The sequence below is a fragment of the Urocampus carinirostris genome, chromosome 1, assembly GCF_059441175.1.
Source record: "Urocampus carinirostris isolate Australia breed hairy pipefish chromosome 1, RoL_Ucar_1.0, whole genome shotgun sequence".
In the NCBI taxonomy this organism is placed as follows: domain Eukaryota; kingdom Metazoa; phylum Chordata; class Actinopteri; order Syngnathiformes; family Syngnathidae; genus Urocampus; species Urocampus carinirostris.
Window position 1 is genome coordinate 55085415 of NC_142349.1, and position 14730 is coordinate 55100144.

Genomic DNA, 14730 nt, shown 5'->3' on the forward strand with positions numbered 1-14730 from the left:
TTGGTTTATTCCTTCACACAATTGCTTCCAGCTGGTCAATAATGCCAAGGCGGTGTTGCTAGGAAGCAGCTAGGGATCTCTCAGTCTGACTTGGTGAAAATGGGTGCTTGTGTGTCTCACTCTTTCTCCTTATTCTATAATTTGTGGAGGAATCAGACTCTGTTGCCCTCATTGTGAATGAACTTTGCTCCAGTGAGGGGGTAAATTAAGGGGAAGTAATGGGATTGAGCCAAAATGTCACTGTAACATATCTTAAAAAATATCCCTTGTTCACAGAGTTTTGTTATTTTCCTCTTTAATCTAGCTTTTTTTTAGTCTTAGTTATCTCTTGTTTGTGTTCAGGTATCAGTCTTAGTTATCTCTTGTGCGTGTTCAGGTAGTGCTCATCCCAAATTTCAAATCGATGTTCGAATCCAAACCCTTCAAAGTGGCTCAGTTATGTTTAGCTCGGACTAAAATCTTTGTTCTCTTTTTCTGCGACCTACAACTAAAAAGCGGACATAAAAGTACTTGAAAACAGTGCTAGCCAGCGACTCACAAGGCCACTGCCGCCACGTTTTTTTTTTTTTTCTCACTCCCCTTTTATGTTCCTCTTTCAAAGGCTGCCGTATCTTGCGGGGCACAAAGACGACGCTTCGTCCTGACGCTTTAATGACGGGCAACAAAAATAAACACACCTCTCCCACCTGTGCTATCATTCCAGCACGGTTTAAAGGTGGGCAACGTCGAAGCGAAAGCAGAAGCTGTGTGGGAAAGATAAAGTCACCGCGGAGGATCAAACGGCACACTTGCTATTGTGTTGCTAGCCAAGCATCCCCACAAAGGCCTAGCTTGGACGACTAGGTTATTTTATTATTTGCGATGCCCACTTTCTTCATGAGTTCACTTATCTTAAGGAGCATGGTGAGCAAGGAATTGGAATTTACAAGGGAATTTGTTAAAGTTAAACATTGTATAAACTCTTTGGTGGCAATATTACTCAAGTAAAAAACAGACATTAAGTTAAATAAATGTCTCTAGCGGAGGAGCCCTGCCGGAAGGCCATCTAGCCAAATGTCCTTGACAGAACTGGCTCGTACCGGTCGGGCGTGTGGTTTATTATTCGTCACAGGAAAAGGAACACACATGAGCGCAACTTCACAATAAAAGAATATAAGATTGATAAACGTATAAAAGATGTAATTAGACTGATGTTTGAAACATGACTTTATGTGTGTGTGTGAGAAAGATTTTTTTATTTAGGAATATAAAAACAAGTTATTTTCATTGCATTGAATTTTGAGAAATGCACATATTCAAAACGGCCAACTTTACAGGATAGTATTTGTTATGTATAACATAACGTGCATGTGCAGTCCTTTTGCATTAATGATGTTTTTTAGGGCACGGCAACTGGGTGGTTAGCGCTCAGCCCCACGGTGCAGAGGTTCAGGGTTCAAGTCCAGCTAATGAAGCCTTCCCATGTGGAGTTTGCATGTTCTTCCCATACTTGCGTGGGTTTCCCTCAGGCACTCCGGTTTCCTCCCACATTCCAAAAACATGCATGTCAGGTTTTATGGAAGATCCAAATCGTCCCAGGGTGTGAATGAGCGGCTGGGTGTCCCCGGCCCACTGCTCGAAGCCAGCTGAGATGGGCTCCAGCACCCCCGCGATCCTACTGAGGATAAGCGGTGCAGATAATGGATGGATGTGTTTTGTTTTTCTGTTTTTGCCTAAAAGCCTCAGCAAGGTTTAAGAAAACTGATACGTTTATAATTTAAAATCAACTCAAATTAACGAGAGAACACATCAATTTATTGTCAGCTTCCAAGGAGGACAGAAAAATATCATAGAAAACCCTCAAGATGTAGAACTCCAACCTGTTCTGAAGGTCTTCACCTGAGCCCTTTTCTTTTAGAGTTACAAAAAGTAGATCAACCCTAAAGAATCAAAGAACCGCAACATTATTGGCAGACAGTGCCAACGATTAAAACAGTGTGCAAGCGGACAATAGTATAAAAAAACACACCCTTATTATTATAAGTGATCTTCTTGCATGTGTTGAATAGTCGAAAACAGTGCAAAATCGCTCAATAATAGTTAAAATAATCGAACCCTGGCATAATAAGCAATATTTTTTGAAATTTTTCAATAGTCGAAATTGACCAAACATGGCATTAGAAGCATTATTTAATACAAGCAATAGGAACAATTCTGAATTATCATTTGATGACTTTGTTATAAATAAACAAAATATTGAACACTGATATAGTTTTACCCCCTTGTTTTTAACTAGACATTATTTATGCTGGGAAAATATCTATACACAATTTTTTGTAGTAGCATCCCTTAGGTCCTGGACATATTTATCAAAGTCCAGTTTTTAGAGACAAGAATTTTAAAAAAGTCCCTGACAAACAACCCATTTTATGGAAATAAAAAAATAAAATCATTATTTAAAGAAAAAAAAAATATTTTTTGGTCAGAAAAACCCAAGAAATGGAATAGGACAAGGTTGACCAAAATCGGGGTATTATTTTACCCAGCTGTTAAAAGTAAGAATAATAACATTATCTTAGAAAACCATGCTGTATTTTATGTTAATGGTCCACGAATTTGAATAAGAAAAATGATGCCAGTCTCATGAATATATAAAAACAAAAGAATAATTTTATTTAAAACCAAATTCAATAACGGTATAAGTATATTCGAACTAAACCCGATCTTTTGGGGCGATTAAAAACAGTTCAGTTCTCTAAATATTTGGCTTGACTGATTTGATTCGTCGTTCTTTATTTGTTCTTCTGTGCAAACAACGGTCGCGGGTGAAAGATTATCATCGGACCTCCTCTTTTAGCAGCTTTGAAAAAGTGTGAGGACATCAGGTTCGACTGAATATAGGGATTCCGAATTAATTATATATATATATATATATATATATATATATATATATATGTATGTATATATATATATATATATATATATATATATATATATATATATATATATATATATATATAAAATAGAAAATGAATACATGAAATTAACAATGAGAATTTATTTTAAGTCACTCATGTAACATTGTGGGCAGCACGGCGGCGCGGTGGTTAGCGCTTGTGCGGCACAGTTCATGTCATGGGAACCTGTCGTGGGTTCAAATCCAGCTCCAGACATCCCGTGCGGAGTTTGTATGTTCTCTCCGTGCTTGCGTGGGTTTCCTCCGGGCACTCCGGTTTCCTCCCACGTTCCAAAAACATGCATTTCAGGTGAATTGGCCGGTCCAGATTGTCCCTAGGTGTGAATGAGCGAATGACTTGTCTGTCCCTGTGTGCCCTGCGATTGGCTGGCAACCAGTTCAGGGTGTCCCCTGCCCACTGCCCGGAGATGGCTGGGATGGGCTCCAGCCCCCCCGCGACCCTAATGAGGATAAGCGGTACGGATGATGAGATGAGATGAGATGTAACATTGTAGTAAATGCTGGGAGTTTCAATTATCTAGAAAAAAAGAATACAGATTTCTGTATAAAAATAAAATATAAAATAGTTAAAGCATTAGAAAGTAAATACAAATAAAATAATATAAAAAAAAAATAATTGAATAACATTAAAAAATTTCCATGAAAAAAGGTACAAATTGAAAGCATTGAAAGAATGATAAAAATGTGAATAAGGAAAAATCAATGAAAACAATTTTTTGAAGAGGAATTGGTATCATCACAATGCGAGAAATCTTGTGAATCTAAATTTTAAAAACTTAAACAAAATCCTAAAAAAAATTTGAAATGAATAAAAACAAAATAACCAATAAAAATATAAATACATTAAATTAAATCTAAATAAATAAAGAACTATATCACATTTTACTGAGTGTTATGAGAAGTTACAACATATTTAAAAAAGAAGAAAAAAATAAATGTTACATTTCTAAAAAAATAAAACATTAAAGTTAAAAATATTTAAATGAATATATTGATACATTCAATTACAAAATAATCGTATCTTATTTTCACGACCAAAGGGCGCACCGTGTTAAAAGGCGCAGTCTCTGTAGCTGCTAATATTTCTGTATATAACACATACAAAAGTTGCATCTGTTTATGGGGCGCGGGTGTCCTCTGCTGTGGTTGCCTTACAACAACTCAGACAAGCATACAAGTGTGTGTATTTAAAAAAACAATGGGAGCAAAACTGAGTTAGGTTGTGGTTTATTTAAATATTGATTACAAAGTTAAACACACAAATCAAACGAAATTTTAAAAAATAGCACCAAAGCGATACTCACAACGGGGCCTGAAAAGTCTTCTTTTACTGTTGTGCTTTGCTTGATGAGCCACTGCTTGAGTCAAAACACCGTGGCGGGCGAAAACACCGGAAATATTAAATGAAGGGAAACTGAAATTTTGGATTAAATGAATATGTGTAGGACAACTCTGTTCAGCTTTTGGTAGCACAACAACTTCGAAGTTGCTTAATACACTACACTGTTACCATCCATGAGTACTTCCGCAAACAATGAGTGCATTTCGTGTGACGTCACTTGTCCTCTTCTGCATATGTGGGACAGTTGTGGCGTTCACACTCAGGACATATAAAAGTCACAGGAGATCTCATACAAGTCGCATTTAGTTGGAAATGTGAACAATCTCACAAAAACATTGGATTTCACCAGAAAGTTGGAATTGAGCATTAAGCTCTTCAGTGTGAACCTAAGCCTTATGCACGCGCCCACACCTCAGCTTTAGCGGTGACGCCTACACGTCACCCTTTAGCAGCCTCGTGGTGTCCACAGCTACATCCTAGGCCTTACATCACACAAAGGGCGTACTGCATGATTGGGGGCGCCACAAAATCTCAAGAAAATCTGAGACTTATATGTGTGCCTAATGGTCGGAAAAATACGGTAGAAAAAAATAAATAATATACAAAATAATATGTAAGAATTAAAAATACATTGGCACCTGATGTTTAATTACTAGATTTTGAATGTCTTTTGCATTTAATGCAACCTCTTAGACTACATCCGACCCTTTTAAGACCACTCGAAAGTGTATTAACGAACCCCGACCACCTCTGAGAAAATATTTTGGAAGCCATTAGTCACAACATTGCACCGCTCGCCATTGAACTGAGTTTGTATGGGTTTATATTTTGCCCGGACGGGATTGGAGAGAGCCCAGATTGAAACGCGTTATCTGGATGGCGAGACGTGCTCGCGATGCTATCACTTTCAGCAAGCGCTTGACGGGAAGGAAATCAACAGTAAGGGCCGCTTCATTAGCGGGGGAGGCAGACATGCTGTGACTACTTCATTACATGTGAGCTACTTCGAAAAACAGCGAGTCAAACTCATGCAAAACACATCTCATTAGAAGACAACGTGAATTGGTTTGAGAGGTGAACAAAAGAGATCTTCTCCAATAAAGGAAAATGAGTTTTCAGAACGCTCGAAGCACACTTGTTATCATAAAAGATAACAAATGAAAAAGATATACACATATTTATTTGCTTGTAGTAAATATAGTAAGCATACATAAGATAATTAATAATATTTATTTACTATGTTTGGGAATGGAGCACATGTGTATATATATATATATATATATATATATATATATATATATATCTCATCTCATTAGCTGCACCGCTTATCCTCAGTAGGGTATATATATATATATATATATATATATATATATATATATATATATATATATATATATATATATATATATACCGTATTTTCCGCACTATTAGGCGCACCGGGTTATAGGGCGCACCCCGAAAAAATAGTTTTTGGTCCTAATCTTGACATACATAAGACGAACCGGATTATAAGGCGCTATAATGGGAACGTGGAAAAAACAGTCAGATAGTTCAGTCCAACTTATTACCCCCTTATTATTCCCAAAGCTTGCAAAGACGCAAATACGTGTCGAGAACACGTGCGGATGCGGTGTCCGTATGATGTCACAAGTCTTGGGATTCAAGAAATGCCAACCTTTCCTTAGTTTCTATTTTCTTTTTCGCTCGCAACTTTACTGTGCATATGACAATTAACACTTGGAATTGAGTTTAATTTGAAAATAGACACTCCATTCCATCCATTATCTGCACCGCTTATCACAGAAACATCGAGTTCAGTCTGAAACAAGATATATAGCCGGAGTAGCTCACCAAAGTCGTTGTGTTCATAATAATGTGCAGCCGTGGTCCTCTTATATCCGTGAGTGTGGTAAATCCAGGAGAATAAAAATACAAATACAGTATAGTAAAAAATGCTTTCTGTATACTGTCAAACCACGTGCTATACACATTCATCTTTTTCGGCCAATTGCAGGCTTTGTTTTGCCGTTTAAGCCAATGCCAGCCTGTAAATGATAAAAAGGATCCGCCTCTTGACCTCCGAATAACTTTAGCCAATAGAGATCGATTCAACTGATGATTGACACATCTTTTTTAGCCAATTGCAGGCTTTGCTTTGCCGTTCAAGCCAATGCCAGACTGTAAATGATAAGGATCCGCCCCTTGACCTCCGAATAACTTTAGCCAATAGTGATCGATTCAACTGATGATTGACAAATCTTTTTTGGCCAATGCAGACTTTGTTTTGCCGTTCAAGCCAATGCCAGCCTGTAAATGATAAAAAGGATCCGCCCCTTGACCTCCGAATAACTTTAGCCAATAGTGATCGATTCAAATGATGATTGACACATTGGTTAGCCAATGAAATGCCGGTAAATAAATCCCAGCATACACCGCGGACTACTTGGCGTTCGGGGGAAAATCTAGTTGGCGGCTGCAAGTTAGTTGCAAGACTTTGCGAATTTTTTTTTTTTTATTTGCTTGTAGTAAATATAGTAAGTATACATAAGATAATTAATAATATTTATTTACTATGTTTGGGCATGGAGCACATGTATACTGGTATATATATATATATATATATATATATATATATATATATATATATATATATATATATATATATATATATATATATATATATATATATATATATATATATATATATATACATACAGTGTTCATTTTACCTCTGAAAAGTGATGGGTCCTGGGGACTCGTATGCTCAAAAATCTATGGGTCCCAACACAGATCTATGGGTCCCCAAAATGTAGTGTGCTCCATGCCCTTAAAAACTGTCGTATTTTCCTTTACAAAATACAAAAAATATTTTACCTTTTTCAAACATGTTTATTTATGTAGTTTAACATGTTATATTGTACATGTGTTTCCTTATATCATATATATTGTTAATGAACATTTTGTTGTGAGACACTGAGTTGCTCGACATGAATGAGGTTTATTATAAAAAAAGTTCAAAAATGAAGTCGCTTGGACGTTCACTGTAGAAGGAAAAAATACATGAAAATAGAATTAAGTAGAATTTTCTTATTCAAATTGTTAATTCATTTTCTTTATTAAATTATTGTTGGTAATATACTGATTAAAAGGGATCACCACAAACCTGTCTTTTTTCATTTTCTCCTTTTATACTTCTTTTTTTTCTTAACTTCTTTATACAACATAATCATTCGTAATATAATGCATCAAAGCAAGTGAGCCGTTTGAGTGCCGGCTCATTAATGAGTTGAGGCAAAAAGCCGGTTCTTTAAAAAGAGACGGACTTTCAATACACAATTTGAACTCGAGGACGGCGTGCAGACGAAAACTCGGACCGCGAGACCAAAACAACAATGGCGGATCTGCTGGACGAAAAGTTTGGAGTGTGGTAAATCTTTTTTAAAAAATGATAATGACAATTTCATGTCAAAAAACGCTGATTTGACACGATGCGTCCCAAGCAAAAATAATACGTCTAGGACGAGAACACTCTATATATATATATATATATATACAGATATATATATATATATATATATATATATATATATATATATATATATATATATATATATATATATATATATATATATATATATACATATATCTCATCTCATTAGCTACACCGCTTATCCTCAGTAGGGTCACGGGGGTGCTGGAGCCCATCCCAGCGATCATCGGGCAGTGGGCAGGGGACACCCTGAACTGGTTGCCAGCCAATCGCAGGGCACACAGGGACAGACAACTCACTCGCTCATTCACACTTAGGGACAATTCGGACCGGCCAATTCACCTGAAATGCATGTTTTTGGAATGTGGGAGGAAACTGGAGTTCCCAGAGAAAACCCACGCAAGCACGAGGAGAACATACAAACTCCGCACAGGAAGTCCTGAGCTGGATTTGAACCTACGCAGGAGGTTCACAAGACATGACCTGTGCCGCACATGCGCTAACCTGCTATTTCTCACATTTGGAAATCATGGAGGAGTCTGACTTTGTCATCGTAGGTGCATGTCCACTGTGAGAGAGAACACTGATATAGTTTTACCCCCTGAAAGAAAAATACAGAAATTACAAAGCATTATTTTTTAACGGTTTATTCATGTGATATAGTCAAGTCATGTTTATTTGTATAGCCCTTAATCACAAAGAGTCTCAAAGGGCTGAAGGTACCATTAGAATGAGAAGCCGGTGCGAAAAATTTATTTTGCAGACCCACAAATATTTCTGTCATGTACATAAGCGATTTCTAATATTGCGAGTGCATTAAAACATGATTTTTAGATCTTGAGTAAATTGTGAATATTTGTGGACATTTGACACATGTCTAAATATTTGGGAGAAAAATATCTCCTCATAAAGGTGTTTGGGAACAATGACAGTGGTTACATCGTACAAACACGTATTTGTTTATCCCAAGGTTAAGGGGTTTAGGTACCGTATATTATCCAAACTGTTTCTGTGTACTGTCATCTCATGTTTCAATGTGGGCACATGCGGCTTATAGTCAGGTACGGCTTATACTGTAGAATAGAATAGAATAGAATAGAATAGAATACACCTTTATTGTCATTGTTACAAAATGGGTTAACATATTGTGACAACGAAATTGGGCATGACACTCCAGTTTCACACATTCACAGTGATGTAAAGAAGATAAGGAACAGAGAAGATAAGGTTATAAAACAAGGAGGATAAGATTATAGATATAATTTACATAATATTTACACAAAGAAATGACGGCATGTAGGATGTTACATACAGTTGGTATCGTAAGGGTTTGTGCAATATGCATTTGGTGCAAAAATGGTCAGCATAGTGCAAAAAAAATAGTCAACATTGTGCAATGTGGTCAACATTTGTTTATGTATGTACAAAATATTTTTTTCCTTCAAAAATGAACTGGGTGCGCTCTATAGTCCAAATTTTACAGTATATATATATATATATATATATATATATATATATATATATATATATATATATATATATATATATATATATATATATATATATATATATATATAACATGATGGGCTAAGCAGCACAGAAAATGGATGGATATGACATGATAATAAAAATTGGAAGAAACAGGCAGCACTATCTTACTGAATATTTTCCTCTCAATTGCATTCGGAACTGAATCAAATGCATGGCCACGGAAACAGGTCTCAGGGACCGAATCCAAATATTCCTACCCACAGATATATAATAACTCGTCTGAAGGAGTTAGCAACAATAATATCTTGAACGTCTCCATCATTTCCTGGAGTGTCTTCCTCGTCTCAAGGCGCTGATGGCGTAATCAAGAGTGACACTGTCGTGCGCAAGGTAATCCCCGGTGATTAAGAACCTGACATTCAAAGCTTCCGCCGCTGTCACTCCTAGCTCGGGCGCTTTAAGGTATCATATGCCGTCCCTTTTTGCACAAAGGGAGAGCGACCATTGTTGTTTTGACATTAAGCTGGCAGTGGAGGGAATTGCCGAGACAAATTGTGTCCAAGTGTACTGTAAGTAGCTCACATGCTGAAAAAATGGGAGCACCCCTGGCTTAAACAGAAATAAGGTATAGTAGTCCTTACAAATCATGTTTTCACACTTTGAGTCATATGATATTGTAGACCCCTTGTCATGTCCTGCACGGTTGTCATGGCGTCCAGCTGGCCCCGCCCCTTGACACCGGCTGAGACGCGTTGGACTGATTTCTTTCGGAGTACTTAAACGCTCCTTTTGGGACTGCCCATTGCTTTACCTTGTTGAAGACCCGTTCATGCCTGTTTGATCTGAGTAATGCCTAGTTTGTAATTTTGATTGCCTTTGAACCTGTTTTGTTTTGTTTTGTTTTGTTTGTGTGTTGGACAACTTTTCTTTCTTAATTAAAGTGACAGATCGTCTAAGCAATTGAGTTCCGACTTCCAGCTTCTCGGTCCGTTTCCTGACACCCCTTGGGTTACAGCGTCCATAACCTATGATATTTTCCACAATACGATGTAGAATAGGATATTTTTCGTCCCCTCGTTACAGCATTTTCTCCACCACACGACATCAAAAACCACTCCAAGATGCATGTCTGGTACTGGTTGATATTGAAGGATTTTATACATTTAAATATGAAGGATTTTATACAATCGAATACAAATTACATTTAATGCAAAAGACATTCACTGGCTGGGCTGTGGTGCGAGGTCAGGGCACCCTAGTAGAAAATGTTGTTTACAGGAATGGCTGATAAGATAATCAGCACGTCCAGACGCAGAGGGACCCTGATGACGTAGAAACGCTCTGTCTTGTTTTGAACATTCCAGACATCGCGGCGAGGTGGTGGAGCCCACGTTGGGCTTCCTTGGCACGCCCATGGGAGGAGCCGGCACACCATCTTGCGGGGTGACGTGGACCAATAAGGAGAGAGCTAAAGGACTTCAGAAGAAGGCTTCACAGAGACTCCAACGACACTAATTCGTCCATTTTCGATGGAGTACACTTAGTTAAATTGTTAATTAAATTAAATCTGCCCCCGTGTGAAAATGTCGGCTTTCTTGTTCATCTTTTCCATCAAGAAACGAGTGCGCATAAATTGTTGGGTTAATGTATGTTGTGTTTGGTTAATGGAGTCAGATAACTAATTCAAACAATTTGATAAACGGTACATTTTAATATTTAATTCCCAACAATGTCATGTAAGATTCTTCATGAAAATGCCAAAATACTATTGGCTGAACTTCTCCCACAATATTGCATTTCTCTCAGTAGAAACCCTCGTGTAACCAACTTAATATGATAAGGTATGGGTTCCAAAACTGGCACTAAAGGGAGAAGCAAAAACATGATAACCATAAAAACAAAACTTCATCAAGAAATACGTAGAAGGCACACAAATCGCTATCCTCGCAGGGCCATGACCAATTGACGATTAGGACTATTAAAAATAGGTAATGGAAGTGACCAGTTTTAATTTTAACTCCCCCCCTTCATCCACCCACTAACTCCACCTTACCAGCTCAAGTCACACCAAAAGCAAATAGTATTTTATTTTTCCTTTACCTGTACTGTAAATCCCTTGCTACATTGCTCTCCGTACTTCTTGACCTCAGTGCAGTGCGAGTTGCAGAATCCGTTATCCCCGATCTCATGGTGCTACACGCAAGGACCGGCAGAGCACAGTTTTGTAAGGCCGGCCGCCTCTTTTTGCCTTTTCATCCACCTAAAAGTGAACTGCAAGTGTGCTTATGTCAGGTCTGGTGGCTCCCCTTTTTGCTTATATTGTTTTTCCAATACAAAGAACTGCACTCAGGCAACTTCAATCTGTTATCCCCAATTGCATATTGCTGAGAGGAGCGGCCAGCAGAGCGCCTTTTTTCAGTTCGGGCTGCTGAAGCGTGCCATCGCGGCCCCTCTAAAATGAACTGCACCGTGATGGTTGCAATCCATTATCGCCAGTCGACTATCTCAGAGTGGTAAAAAAAAAGAGCAAATTTGTGTGATGAGGGCGTTTTTTCTTTTCCATTCTTTTCACCCTAAATGAACAGCACCCGTCCGGCTTCAATCCATTATCCGAAATCCCATATTTTTGCAAGAGGGGACAGGCTTACCCTTCTTTTGCCCCCACCTCAGAACAGATCAATGTCATATCCGAAGGTATATAATTAACAACCCTGACTCCACTCTAAATTTAAAAGCTTCAGTTCAGCTAACAAAATGTGCCTTATGTTTGGCAAGTAATAGCAAAGTGACAATTGATTTTCCCCCAATTAGAAAGTCAGCGATGGTGATGAATCGACACAAGGAAATTAGGCCGAGATGAGCGCTAATTACGTGATTAGACGTGCCCCGGCTTGATGAACGCACAACAAGCCGCCGCACATAAAGCACGCATTAAACGCTTTAGACCGTTAAATTGCACCTTACAGATTTTGTCGAATTGAAATGTGCGCGTCTGGGAACGAATTTTGTGTGTCGGTGGGTGCGTACCTTTAAGTCTTTTGTCGGAATCTTGCTAGTCCTTGCACGTGTCTAGGAGGAAAAAGAACATTGTTTCAGAGTGATTAATCACTTGTATGTATAGGTAGAGAAGTCCTTTAAAACAACAGGACGTTAAAAAAAAACAACCTAGATTTAACGAGGATACTGAGTATTCAAGCAACTGTCAATCAAATCTACCCGCTACACTAAAAATAAAAAATTCTATTCAAGTTTCTCCAGAGCAGGGGTGCTTTTTTAGCATGCGAGTTACGCCAGGAGAAAAAATTCAAAACATAGATTAATTTTCAAATGTATTGAGGTATCTTAGTACGTTCTTTTGTTTCAAAGACCCGTTGTTACTTCGCGCTTCAGTTATCTGGTTCACTCCTTTGCAGGGGAGAAAAAAGGATGCTCTCTGTACCATTAAGGAACATTTTGGGCAGCCAAGGTTCAATTTGATTGGTCATTCAATTTAAAAAACTGCAAAGATAGTGGGGGATGGGGGAGCGGGGGCAGCCAATAATCACGGGGATCGGTCAGCACCCTTTGAATTGAGATCCCCGATACCAATTGATATCAAAGTGTCTTTAATAGTAAACTTTGAGTGGACACCTGCTCTGCCTTCCTCTCCATCTCGCTGAGAATGTCGTGCTGAAGCGATGCATCTCTCTCTCTCTCTCTCTCTCTCTCTCTCTCTCTCTCTCTCTCTCCCCGTCTCTCCCTTTCTCTCGGATTTTCACTTTGATCAGGCAGTTCTGGTACCCATTAACCGCAAAAAACAAGGAATCGCTGTATTACTTTTTTGACCATGTGAGCCACTTTGAAATAACAAAATCAAGATGGTCTACCTACCACACACACTGTGAAACATCTAAATTTTCAAATATTTTGACTCTTATTTGTACAATGCTTTCATTCATCCACAGCAGGACCGCCATCTTTTTTTCAGCATACAAGAAAAATGACCACGTCAAAATTGTATGACCACCAGGGAAAAAATGAAAAACATCTATCAATTTTCAAATTTCTTTAGTTTCTCTAAAACAGGAGCGCTATTAATTTTTCAGGATGCAAGCTTCTTACGAAAGGACCAAGTCAAAATGATCGACCCACCAAACACAAAGTAAAACATCTAAATTTTCAAATATATTGATGTTATATGTACTTAAATTTCTACACAGCAGGAGTGTAATTCCATTTTTAGCATGCAAGGGACTTACAAAATGAACAAGTCAAAATGAAAAACATCAATTTTTAAATACTAGACAAAAAGTCTTATATCTGTAAGAGCCAAGAACATCAATTTTTACCGCTGATAACCTCCATTCCTAGTTATACCAATGACTCTATGCAAGTGGCTAACAGGAGTGGCTAGAGAGGGATACCATGGAATAAAGTGGAAGATGCCTGAAACACGTAACTCATCAAACCTTACTTGCACAAGCAGCTGTGATATAAAGTGACATATAAGGATGAAGCAGGAGCGGCTAACTCCAAGTGGCTAACTGGAGTGGCTAGAGAAGGAAACAGTTGAAATAAAAGTGGGAGAATAATCAACGTTCTCAGCTTTCGACGGTAAGTAGCTGTTATGTGCTAAAAGCACAACCGTGACAAGCTAGCCTGGCAAAATGGTCATTTGACTTTAACTTTTTCTTTTTGTAAAATTGATATTTAACATATCTAAAGTGTCAGTGTGTAACTTTTCGCCACCTAGTGGACAATAAATAAATACATGATACATGAAATATATAAACGGGCACACAAAACTGAAAACATACCTTGCTAATTTTTTTCTTTTTCGTCGATGCCAAATGTTATTGCACTTCTTTACATTGCACTAATGTTGCCGTGCACTACTCCTTTTCATTCGCAAACATTGTACTATTATTATAATTTAGGCCTATCTCAAAGCATTATGTATTTTTTTCTGTCTTTTTTTCTGAGTCTTCAAACTCAAGTTGCCGATCGTGTTAAAATTCACAGAAATTTAGCCGCTCGGCGAAAATTCACTGTACCAGAGACCAATGTTCGAGAATGGAGAAAATAACAAAATGTCATCCCGACAGATACGAGTATAACTAAAAAAAGCACAACGAGGAAAACAACCCTTTTGTGTATCTGATAATGACTTTGAAGGACATTTAATAGATATTGTACATTTAATTATGGTGTTGTGTTCATAGTTGTCAATAAATGATGTCACTTATAAAGCTTAATTCAAGCTAAGAAAAAGTGAAACAAAATTTTAGACTGACTTTTATTCAAAAATAGGGAGTGCACATTATACACAGGAACGATTCTTAGCGAGATTACATAATCACAGCATATCTTTTAGCTCCTCAGTGGCTTTGCTTTGCCATTGCATTTTTGCTTGCATTAGTTTGGTCTAGATCAGGGGATGGTGTCATAAGAGACGGCTCAGCTAAAAAGTCT

At 37.8% G+C, this 14730-nt stretch overlaps 1 protein-coding gene across 2 annotated transcripts in view; it reads right to left on the reverse strand.

Annotated features, from left to right (window-relative positions):
- The window catches only part of tnr (tenascin R (restrictin, janusin)), a 230878-nt gene that overhangs the window by 111911 nt on the left and 104237 nt on the right, over positions 1 to 14730 (reverse strand). For both annotated transcript variants that reach the window (XM_088345721.1, XM_088345730.1), the window contains exon 3: positions 12307 to 12348. The gene's annotated coding sequence lies outside the window, so the exon portion shown is untranslated. The remainder of the gene's footprint in view (positions 1 to 12306; positions 12349 to 14730) is intronic.